The 12,233-nt window shown below is 40.9% G+C and overlaps 1 protein-coding gene across 1 annotated transcript in view; it reads left to right on the top strand.

The window, feature by feature from the left end:
* The first annotated feature begins 1,518 nt into the window (after positions 1 to 1,518).
* tmem108 (transmembrane protein 108) overlaps positions 1,519 to 12,233 on the top strand; it is a 47,450-nt gene continuing 36,735 nt past the window's right edge. The window contains exon 1 of the mRNA XM_008396587.3: positions 1,519 to 2,105. The gene's annotated coding sequence lies outside the window, so the exon portion shown is untranslated. The remainder of the gene's footprint in view (positions 2,106 to 12,233) is intronic.

Raw genomic sequence — 12,233 nt, 5'->3', positions numbered from 1 at the left:
TATGGGAAGATAAATATGCCTAAAATAAGATTATCTAAAGCATAACGTATTGTTCCTCCATAGTGCAACTCTAAATGAAAAGTGAAAAACCTTTACATTTCCAAAACATTATTTGTCATATTTGCATACATAAGGTTGAGAAATCCCAAAAAAAAAAAAAACATTGGGGACAATTAAAACCCGTTTTGTTCCTATTCTCAAGAATCACTGATTTACTAAAACCCAGAGGGCCAAAATGTCCATTATGAGCCCAGGAACATCAAGTCAGAACAAAATCCATGTGGTTCCCAAACACACATGATGGTTAGGGTCTTTTGTGTTGACAATTTTTGGCTTGCTGCTGTTTTATTGCATCTAAGAGGATCAAACTGATTTCATTTAAGATCTTCATGGGGACCCAACTGGTTTTGTTGATGGTAAAGGTGGGACTCATATGGGAACTAGATTTTGTACACTGTTATCTGCATAAGCACCAATCCAGTCTGAGAAAAGTCCATATGGGGCCCATGTACGGTAAGCGATCTGTTTTGTTTCAGTAACATTTAAAGTTACAGCAGTTGTATTCTGCTTTTATCACCTGGTCATTTTTACAGACTATTGCATAAACTGGTTTTCTTATTTCCCAATTGAGAAACAACTGAGGACTTACATGGGGAGCCCAATTGGTTTTACAAATATACATTGTAACATAGTTGGTTCCTTAACAGAAGCCTATTTAGTACCCATACAGCCTGATTATAATCCTGTTTGATGCTTTACACATCCAATGCAGGTAAAACATCGAACCCAAGAGGGTCATGAATGGATGGCATCATATCATGCCCATTTCAGATCAAGCTAAGTATGTAGGGAGTCTAAATTTGTATTTAGTCAGTCAAAGTGGGTCCCATAAATGGGGCCCATTAGCAGCCACCCACATTTAATATTTAGTCTGGACAACCAAAGGATTCAATAAGTCTGAAAATGCGTGTTTGACTCATGTAGTTCAAATTTAACCTGACCAAAATCTATTTGTGACCCATTTAACCCTAGACAAATCCAAATCCAATTTGGTACCCATCTCGTCCGTGAAGTGACATTATGGGACTCTTTTAGTGCCAATTTACTCATACCAAAATTAATTTTAAGAAAACTGGGTAAAATTCTATTTGCAAACCTTAGCTGGTCTGTTTTGTGCTGGCATAACACTGGTTTGACATTAGAGTTTAGGGATATTTAATCAGAATAAATCATAAGTCAGTTAAATTGCTTAAAAATTAAAAACGTAAATTTCTTCTGAAAATAAATCTTAAAAAGAAAACCTGGAGAGCTTTAAATCAAGAACCATTAAAAACAATGACGTTTTAAGGGCAACATGTGAAGAAATTGAGACCAACTGACTCAGGACGTTACTAAACGAAAAGTATGTTTTATTGGCTCACTCTGCTTGGTAGGGAAGGCTGTTATCTAATTATCAACAGGTGTCCCATAGAGGTGCTTTTATGCCCCCCTCTGCTGGCTGGCAGGACTCCAGGAGTTGAGTCTTCCTGACTCTTCATCATCGCATCACTTCATCCTCATGTGAGAGACAACTACCTTAAAACCCTAAAGCCTTTGAGCCAGCGGGTGAGTTTTCACCACGACCCTCCGATCAGGGAGGAAACTGCAGCAGTCCTCATTAAAATTCTCCGTCCGTCCTCACTCCCCGAGAAATCCTCCTGGCGGTGGATGGGTGGCACCGGCGTCCTGCGCACCGAGCCACCGCGGACCGCTGCTTCATCACCGGCGGCGCCTGAGGAGAGGAAGGACGGCTGCTGCTTCACGTCCGGGTCTATTTATGGCGTCAGCACCGAGAGAGGAAAGGTGGGCTCACATGTTCGGGAGTCCGGCGAGGGGAGGCGCCCTGCGCATCTAGAGTCCGGCGCTTTACAAACACCAGCCGGCCAGGGTACCCGCACGGAGACTCGGTCCGCGGCTCTGCTGGCTTCTTCTTTTCTGCGTTTATTAACGACGGGGACGGGCAACATGTGCGCCTGGGCGGTGTGAAGTCCGGCAGAGCGGCTTGTCGGATGCGTTTTTCTCGGATACGGCAAGTACCCGACGTTTCAGAGCACCTAGTGTCATAGGTAAGGACCTCCACTTTATCCCACTTTCTCTGCACCTTAATGACTCATTGCTTCTTTCATATTCAGAGCATCTCATATGGGTGTTACAAGCAATCGTGATCTCCTGTGATGGTGCCAGGTATAGGATTTTGAACATCGTGAATACTGCAGGAAAACCAATGTGATCATTAAGCTGATTGTACTGGATGATCAGGATATTGGTGGAATAAAGTAGAGGACAGTCCAGGATAAGATGCTGGGATGTTGGTGGTGAGGTATTTGAAGATTCCTGGAGATTCCCAGTCATATTAATGCACAGGAGTTGAATGGATCTTGTGTTTTCATCATCCATCATCTCTGGTTTGTAACTCTTGTTCTACAACATGAATTATTGGGAATACCATGCATTGAGTGATAGTGTGTGAAGATGCAATGATTGGTTTGCTTTTCCTCCACTGATAAACTTTCTCAAGTCTTACAACTCTCACTGCATCTGCCTCAAAGATCTTCCAAAGTCTTAATTGCTTTAACGACCTGGAAGGAACAAGGCAAACAAAGGAGACAACACTCCTAAAAATGTTCAACTATAACACCAGATGTCCTATTGCAGGACAGAACCCTAAGCTTTGTACTTCTTGGAATAGTTGGCTCACAAATCAGCTTGTTAGAAACAGTTTTTTCCACATTCGGAACATTTCTAAACTCCGTAAAATGGTGACTCACGGTGAACTTGAGATGATTGTTCATGCTTTTGTCTCATCGAGACTGGATTATTGTAACAGCCTGTTTACATGTCTTAATAAGAGGGAGTTAATGCGTCTGCAGGTAGTACAAAACTCTGCTGCACGATTGCTCACCTGCACCCACAGGAGGGAACATATCACGCCCATCCTCAAACGCCTGCACTGGTTGCCTGTGTCTTATAGGATGTACTACAAAATCTTGGTACTGACTTTCAGAGCCCTCCATGGACAGACGCCAGACTACATTAAGAACCTCCTACAGCCTTATGTTTCGATTAGGAGTCTCAGGTCGTCGAACCTGAACTTGTTGACGGTTCCTCGGACCTTTCTTAAGACTCGTGGAGACAGATCTTTTAAAGCTGTGGCGCCCCGCCTATGGAATGAGCTACCTTGCACCATTCGATCTCTACATTGTATAGACACTTTTAGGAAACAACTTAAGACCCACTTTTTTAAACTTGCTTTTTAATGTAATATTGTGTTTTAATGTTGGTATGTTTGTTTTAATTTGTTTTCAATTGTTTTTATTTTTATAAATTGTGCAGCACTTTGTGACTCTGGTCTGTGAAAAGTGCTATAGAAATAAAGCTTACTTACTTACTTACTTACTTACAAAGAGCCCAGATTTAAAGTGTCCACTAACTGAACCTGCCGGCCAGCCCTTCCCATTGTGTCAGGAATGTTTGGTCGCATGCTGTCCACATAAACCCCCCAAAATCCTTTGTTCTGTTTGAAGGGGGACAATCCTCCAGAGCCATGTGGGCCATGAGTGGGGGGATGGAGCAAGAGGGGGCATCTGTAGCTGACAGCTCCCTCAGAGCGAGCTGACATGCTGGGATAGCATGAATGGGGTATTAGGGAACACATGAGCAAAGCACTTACGGCTAATGAGGACATTTATGCTGTGTGTACAATGCTTAGTGACCGGTTGGGTTTATCCCGAGGGACCAATAGGGAATTGATGATGTTTCATTTTTGATCGAATGAAGCAAAGGGAAAAATGGAAATGACTTCTGTGAACTTGTTCATCCTCAGTTGTTGCTGCCGTCTTCAGGCATTTAGATCTAATTGAGACAGGAAGAAACATACAATGTCCTCAACTTCACCAGTATGGAAAACTCCTGCACAACACAGTCATTATGATAATTATCAACTTAAACAGTATCGAGGCAGTCCAAATCAAACGACAGATTATGAACATGTTCACAAGTGTATCCATGTTCTTAGAAGTTGGAAGTTTTAAGCTGAAAACTTTATTGGAGGGCATCTTTAAGTACAATTTCTGACCAGCCCAAAATCCAACATGGCTGCCACTCATAAAATAAAGAGAAAGGATGTAAAAAATATATATATATGTCCCGTTGCTCATCTTCCAAGCTTGATTTTGTCAGAGCAGTTTCATAATAGCGGTGAACGTGTGCAGAAAAATGGGAGAAAGTGAGTTCTTACAACACATTAATTAGACTTGGTTATTTTTTAAAGTAGATGTGACATTAAAATTATGGATTAGACCCATATCAGGTGCCAAATAGGACATATACAGTTTGTGCATGTATGGAGAACCATTTTGTGTTAGTTTATGTCAAGTTGGGTAAAGCATGTCTTTAGTTTACAAAGGAACCCATGACTTATTACAGTCAAGCCAAATTCATTTTTAAATGTTGCAGTATTGGCCATGAGCTTTTACTTTGAAAACTCACCCGCAATTTACACTGCATTAGCCTTTAATTCAAAATATAACCACCCAGATTGTCTAAATTGTCATTTACTGCCGACTACAAATTTATGTGCGCAGGCGAAGACGTTAGTTTTAAGCAGTTAAACTTTGGAAAATTGACTCAGCCTAGATATGAACAGTACTGTCAGAGGTTTTATTTGCAGATTCATCTGAAAAACCAGCCTGATGATGTCCAAAGATCAATGAACTACCATTGTTTTGATCAAATATGACCTTAACATTATTTTTAGTCTCAAATTTGAATGATAAAAAAGCTTTCTGTCATGAAAAGTCCAAAGAAAAACTCCTAAAAAACCTGGGGAACTGTTTATCCGTCATAAAAATCCAAGAATACATCATCAGCTTTGTGAAACCTTTAGCTGATTTAATTTTGAGTTTACAAAAATTAAATCATCTTAGTAAATGAGAATCACTGAATTTATCAAAAATAATGGCAGTCAAACTTTGAGCTCGGTCACTTCGATGCTGCCCCGTTCAGCCTGACATATGCTGTCGGCTTTGGGAGGAACTTTTCACAGGACAGCGGCTGAACAATCTCAGCAGCTGCTCTCTTATCACCAGTGTCAGGAAAAGGTCTGCATTAACAATGGAAAAACACCCGGAAAGTATTGGCTGTCCCATCCAGCAGCGGCGGGCCTCTGTGAGGCGAGCTTATCGGAGGAATTTGCAGGAAAAGGGAAACTCTGGCTTGTGACTCCTGTGGCTAAACGTCCAAGCTGATGGGAAAAGGGCCGGCTGGGGACTTAGAAAGCGGGAATTATAATTATAAGTCGGCGTCCCTCATGACTGGTGCAAAGTGGTACAGGGTGAGGTGGAATGTGGCCCCCATGGGGCCTCAGTGGTGCACAGCCTGTGCTCAGGTTGGACTTTGAGCTTTTCCTTCACCAAACAGTAAACGGTCCGAACCAGAATTATTTTCTAAATGCTGCACTTTATTACCTGCTTTGGAAATTACTTCTGTTTAAAGGGAGTCATAGGTTGTAACTACAGGGGGAGATTCCAAGTCGAAAAGCAGGGAAAAGCTACTTAACTCAACAATGGCAAAAAATAAATAAAAATACTCAGCCTTTGATTTTGTCGAGCAGAACCCCTCAACCTTTTGGTATTGGTTCTCTTAGTCATAGTCATTCTGTACGCAGCAGTTTCATAATCGCGGTGAAACACAGACCATGTGGTCTCTGGGGTGAACAAAAGGCCCGATAAACACCAGCAAACACACCTGCCCACGCAGAGCAGTGGCAACAGGAAGTAAAGTGGGAGTTGGAACTGACCGCTATGGCGACGGGCACAAGGAGATAAGACGCGCGGGAAACCATCGGAGCATGAGCTGTTTAAAAGGGGGGGGATTCCTGACATTCCTCAGCTGCAGCCATGCCACTCCGATCTGCACCTCCACCCTCTGATGGTCACCTTCTGGGATGCAGAAAACGACCGGCGGAGAGTTGGTCGTTTATGTTGGTTATGCAACATAACCAGAGATGTTTTCCGGTGTTGCTATGGAGACTTTCAGGAAGCTGAGCAGTCAGATAGCTGGTTGAGGAGCATCTTCTTCACGTGTTTGTAGCTTTAATCTGGAATAAATCCGGAACATCAGCGACTCTTTCATATGTTTATAAAGATTTGGTGCTTGAATAAATAGAACAAAATGTTCTATATTCACTCAAAATACAAAGAACTAAGGTGGACATTTTTGATTCTCAGAAGGTTTTACTTTATGTTTCAAAGACATTTTTATTCTCAAAAACTTATTGAAACATCTTCTTTCTGTGTTTAGACCAGATATTGTGTGTATGGTTTTAACACAGTGAAATCCAAATTGCTCTTTCATGTAAAATTCAAGGGCATAATTGATTATGATCAAAAATTATTGCACATGCATGGATGAAGCATTTATTGTGAAAATTAAAACCAGGACAGTTACATTTGCAACACGCGAAACAGAGCTTGTTTATGTCCTGACACACAATGATGAACATGAATAAAATAAAAATAACTAATTAAGAAGAGAATAAGATCCTTCTTATGACCAACCTATAATTATTACCCAAGTTGTGTAATATAAAAAAAACATCATCCTTTTTGTTTATTGGCATCTTCAAGTGAAAATAAAAAAATCTACCCTTTTAATTTGAGCACATTTAATCAGTGACTGGAATAATATATTTACTGTCTAATGTTTTAATCTGACCTCCTGCCTTACTGGGTTAATAATAAAACAGCACTAAAAGGTTTATTTCTGTTAGCCTCTCCATGAAATAGGAAAAACTAGAAGATGTTACTTTAGTAGCGCAGAAACTACAAGATAAAAAGAAAAGGCATTGTCTGTCCTACCATCACAAACATAAATGCAGAGTTTGCTAAACACTACTGGAACTACAACTTGAACGATACGCAGTGGAGAGATGAAATTTAAGAGCTCCAACGTTGGTCTAGTGGGAAACAAAAAAGGAAACCGCGTTAGAGGATCTATGGTCCTGTGAGCCTTTTCTGTTTTCTACAAAGTGTTTAGATTCTTGTTAGCATCAGAGAAATACCAGCAGGCTTTAAAGGGAAACTGCAGTGGACTGGGTCTTTCAGCAGCTTAATGGCCCAAAACGTGACCAATTAAGGATAATATAAGGGACGGGAAAAGAATCTCTAACAACAATAATCTCTAAAGATCTCTAAAGATTAACAATAATCCAAAGATTATTGTTGGAAAACTTCAGCAAATGCAATCAAATTTCAATGTATATTTCTCTCATGGGTGCCAAGAAATTAGTTGGCTTATTTTCAGAACTTTCTCCTCTGCTTTGCAATATTTTGAAACATTTCATAATATTCTGTGGTAAAGCATTTAAGTAAAATAAAAGAAATGCAACATTTAGTTGTTGTTTTGAATCTGGCATGTTATGCTTCGCGGCTCAGAGCCGCATGACTTTTCTGAAGCTTGTGAGATGTGAGGTTGTTGAGTGAAATATCTCGACAGATCGGGGATGGATTACTCTGACGTTTTGCACAGACATTCATGTTCCCATTTTAAGGTGAACTGATCTTCTTACGCAGCAGACACTTAGACTTCTCATGCCTTTAAAGGCACAGGAGGAAATCGTCCTAAACCACTGAGCTTTGTATACGTGAGTGCGGTGACGGATCCCTGAAGTGCCCAGTTTTTCTTCAGCTGCTGCACTTTAAAAATACTTACAGTTCTGCAAAGATTGAATCAAATCTCTTATAGGAGGAAGCCAGGAGTCTTGGCTTTACTTTGGTCTTTATCGCTCCAATCTGTGAATTAGCATCTTGCATCAGTTTCCTTCCTACTGCATTCTGTTTGAAGAGAATTTGTTTGTGTCTCTAAGATCAGAGAAGCCTTTAATCCGACTTTCCTATCAGAGAGAGAAATATTCCAAAGAGACGCAGGAGAAAAATCAATGTGGGTGTTATTGGGTGTGTTGGATAAAAAAATAACTGCAAGAAATGTTTTGGTTTTGGATCCACTAGTGCATTTCTTTACCATTTTGTGCAAATGATTGAGTCCAATGGGATTATGGTGGTAGGAGAGGTAGTAAGGGTGCTGTTGACTCAGGGAATGACAAAACAAGCAGGTGTATGCCGAGTGATGGTGGGGAACACCTGTGAGGATTATTCAGAGCTTTGACTGGATGTCAAGCTGTGACCCCAAATAACCAGGAAGCAAATCATCATCCAGCTTCTGTTCTCAGGTGGAAATAAGAAGCTGGGGCTTCTGAGGAAACATGTTCCTCTACGAAACATCATGAAGTAGTAAAGACTCCCCAGAAAGATCATTTCAGTTTTTACACGTCTCTCATTTAGATGCCAACTGTTTGTTTCTGGGTTAATATAGAGATTAAAATAATGTACTGCAGAAAAAAACACCAGATGTTTTACAGATTCACAGACTTCATTTTATTTAGATCTAATTCCTGTTTCATTGTTTAAGTTTCCAACTATCCGTCCATCCATCGATACATCCATCCATCCCTCCATTCAACCAAACGTATGTCCGTCCATCCATTCATCCATCCAACTAAACATACGTCCATCCATCCATCCATCATCTATCCATCCATCCAAAACCAAATCCATCCATCCATCCATCCATCCATCCATCCATCCATCCATCCATCCATCCATCCATCCATCCATCCATCCATCCATCCATCCATCCATCCATCCATCCATCCATCCATCCATCCATCCACATAGTCAATATCAAACAGAACTTTTCTAAGTGGGGCCCCAAATCAAAGCAGCTTCGTATGTTGAGGAATTCGGAGTCTCCACTCCTTCCTCCAGGATGGATCTCATTATTAGGTTCTCATCTCACTGTCAGCAGCTAATAGTTGCTGTGAACTGATGAGATAAGAGGCAGCAATTTCCCTACCTAATCTTAGAAGCTTGGTATTCTTCATTTTACCACTCTTGTTTACAAATTGCTGTATTTCCTTTCCTCACATGCAAGGCCACCTTAAGATACTGTGAGTCTCACTAAATCTGACTTACATTGAGCAAGAAACAGCATGTGGAGCTTTTGAGATTTTATACCCACCACTTTCAGTCTGTGTTATGCCCCATGTCGCACAGCTTATTTCAGGGCTGCTGGAGAGTATGATTGATGAGACCGCCACAGTTGATGGGCTTTCAGGTGAAGTGTTGGTAAAATCATGTCAGGTAGGACGTGATTTACTGGAGAGGCGTCTGGTCCATTCAGCAAAATACATCCTAAATACCAAAAAGGCTCTGGGTGTTCAGAGGAGAAATGGGAACTTTGCAGAGTGGTGAAAGCTTTACTTCTTCAACTTTTTTTAAGCATTAAAGGCTTTAAACATACAAAAAACATTTATTAAACTAAATATTGTGGCTTGGGATCTGGTTAGGACGCTTCCTTGGTGAGGAGTCTCATCAGGAGACCCAGTGTAAAAACAAATGGATGTAGTTAAAGAGACAAATAAAATATATTGCATACTGACATAAAACAAATGCTCAAAAGATTCCCCAATGTGACCGATTTAAAACAATTCTGCAAAGAAAAGTTCGTTAAAATTTCTCCAGAGTGAAAAATTCATTATCTGTCATCACAAAAACATTTTATCCCAACTAGTTTTTAGCTTTCAACCCAATGACTTTCTCGCACAAAGTCTGGTTGGTTTGGATTTAACCCTCGATAAATTAAGTCAGTTCTTGAAATCTGCATTTCAGATTTGCTGACATAAATATGAATTGGGAAAATTTAAGCTGCAGACAGAAGTAACCTGTCAGGAGAGCAGACACTTTTTCACAACGTGGCATATATGCTGTCGTTATAAGCTGAACTGTCATGGCTTCCTTTGCATGAGTAGCTTTGTCACTCATGATTTGCCAAAAGAAACCTCCAGTTTCTGCTGAACTGTTCCTCTGTATGACAGCTGCTGCTAGAACCAGAACTGAGACTGTACTTCTGATCTCTTCTTTGCCTAATGTGTCTCGGCATTGGACATTTTTCCACAATCAAGGCATCGAGCACCTCTGGGAGGATCCCTCAAATGTGAAACTATCAGCACAATTCACCTCCTGATTAAAGAGCATTAATTATTCCCTTCTCCTCCTCTGATTTGCATCACAGTCTAGCAGATTTGCGCCTCGGGGGGCAATCCGAGACAGACGCACTCCTGAATTTATTTAGCCACACAAAAACTATAATGACATGGGGAGATTTTGGCTCTTTTGTGTGTTTGTAAATGTGTTTGTGGTGTCAGGGATGGTGGTTTGGCAACCGTGTCACCATGGAGACAGTGCCACTATGGTGTAGGATGGATTTTTTTTTTTCTAAGCGCACACAATTGGCTTAAAAAGGAGCAATGGCAGAGCGATGTAATCTGATTGGACGAACTAAAGGCTCTAGAAACAAACTCCTGCTCTCTTAATGTTTTATAATATGAGGCTACATATTATGACTTTGGATTGCTGTGCCATGAAAGGACATATTGGATCTGTTAATGACAGCAAACTAGATTTTTTATTCTAAATATAAACATCTTTGGTATTAATATCTACACAAATAAAATGCATGTGTGAATGTGAGTTGTACAATCACATTAAAAGGTATTTCAATACCTCCGGATGTGCAAACGTCTGCTTTCATACCCTTTTTACTTCTTCAAATGTCGTCAGTTGTATGTAATTTATTGGGACTTCATGTGATGAACCGGCACATATAGTAATATCTATGGTAACTCTGGATGAGCTGCGTTGATCCACAGTTCAGTTAGCTGACATGGCAAAGTCTTCCCTTATGGGAGAGTGGAAGAGACACAGAAAACGTGTGGAAAAATTTGCTCTGATGAAAAACCAATGAGGACAAAATGTAAGTTTTTGGGTTTTGTGTAAAATGTTACCTTGAGCACCTCATCCTCACTGGTAAACATAGTTGTGGCAGCATCATACTGCGGGGTTTGAGAATAACATTATTGGAGCCAGGGCTGCGCAATATGTCGTAAAACATAAATTTTCTAACCCTATAGTCAGACAGAGCGTTAAAGAGGAGTGGCAAATGCCAATGAGGTGGATTAGCAGAGCTGGTGTTGTCATCTAGGATTTGTATCCAGAGAATATAATCCCTGCTGCCAGCATATGTAGCTGTTAGCAACTCATGACAGTCGTGAAACTGTCATACAGCAACAGCCTTCAGTCAGAGGCCTCTTGAGGTTCATTGCGAGACTGACTGCTACCTGAAATCTTTAGTGATCACAGCATCACCATCCACTTGGAAGATACTTGGATGGTCTGAGTTACAGCAGCATTTACTTTCTCTTTGGGATAAATACAGTGTTTTGTAATTTAATAGAAATTTATAAACCGATTTAGCAGCTTCCAGCAGAAGAATTATATTCATATGTCAGAACGGCTCAGTCAAAGTCCAAACCTGAATCTAAGTGCCAGTTTGTGGCAAGACTTCACAACCACCTCTCAGTCAAATCAGCCTGAGCTTGAGCTGTTTTTGTTGGTAATCTGGTTAAATGCTTGTTTCAGTGGGATCTGCTCCTCGAAAATCAATTCTTACATTTTCTTACATGTCTGTATGTCCCGACCAGACCAGACCATTCCGTCTGGGTTCTGTACCCAGTGAATATATTTTTTCTGTGGTTTCAAATGAATACATAGTTTATGGGCCGTCCCTTAAGTGGAACCTCAACAAGGACACATTTTAAAAGCTATTTTCACAGCATACTTACAAAAATTACCCATCTGAGCCATCTCAGTCACTGAGAAATGAACTGAAAGTCCTGAAAGGTGCTTTGTTTAGTTTGCATGTTTTGCACGGCTCTCAGCTGTGGTCCTCAAATAAATCAGAGTAAACAAGATACAAAAACCACTGGAATGGTTATTCAGACTTAGAACAATGGCTGCATGCACAGCTTTCTCTTTTGTGGCGCGGTCCTCTGCCCTGCCATCATCTCTCTGCGCTCTCCCGTGGGGAACTCGCTCTGTTCTTGACTCTTTTGCCAGTAATTTGCTCCTCATCCCGCCATGTTGTTCACCGTTGGTGATGGAGGTGCAGACACCTGCTAATTCTCTCTCAGCCAGCCAGCCTCTCTCAGTCTCTCAGCCGAGCGGCTGACATTTAACAGGAAGAGCTGTTAACAGGCTGCAGGAATGTCACTGACATTCACTTTGTATGATGTGGGATAG

Source organism: Poecilia reticulata, chromosome 20 (assembly GCF_904066995.2).
Source record: "Poecilia reticulata chromosome 20, P_reticulata-male-v2, whole genome shotgun sequence".
Taxonomy (NCBI): domain Eukaryota; kingdom Metazoa; phylum Chordata; class Actinopteri; order Cyprinodontiformes; family Poeciliidae; genus Poecilia; species Poecilia reticulata.
The sequence above is the reverse complement of the archived record's forward strand: the minus strand, read 5'-3'. Positions and strand labels throughout refer to the sequence as shown.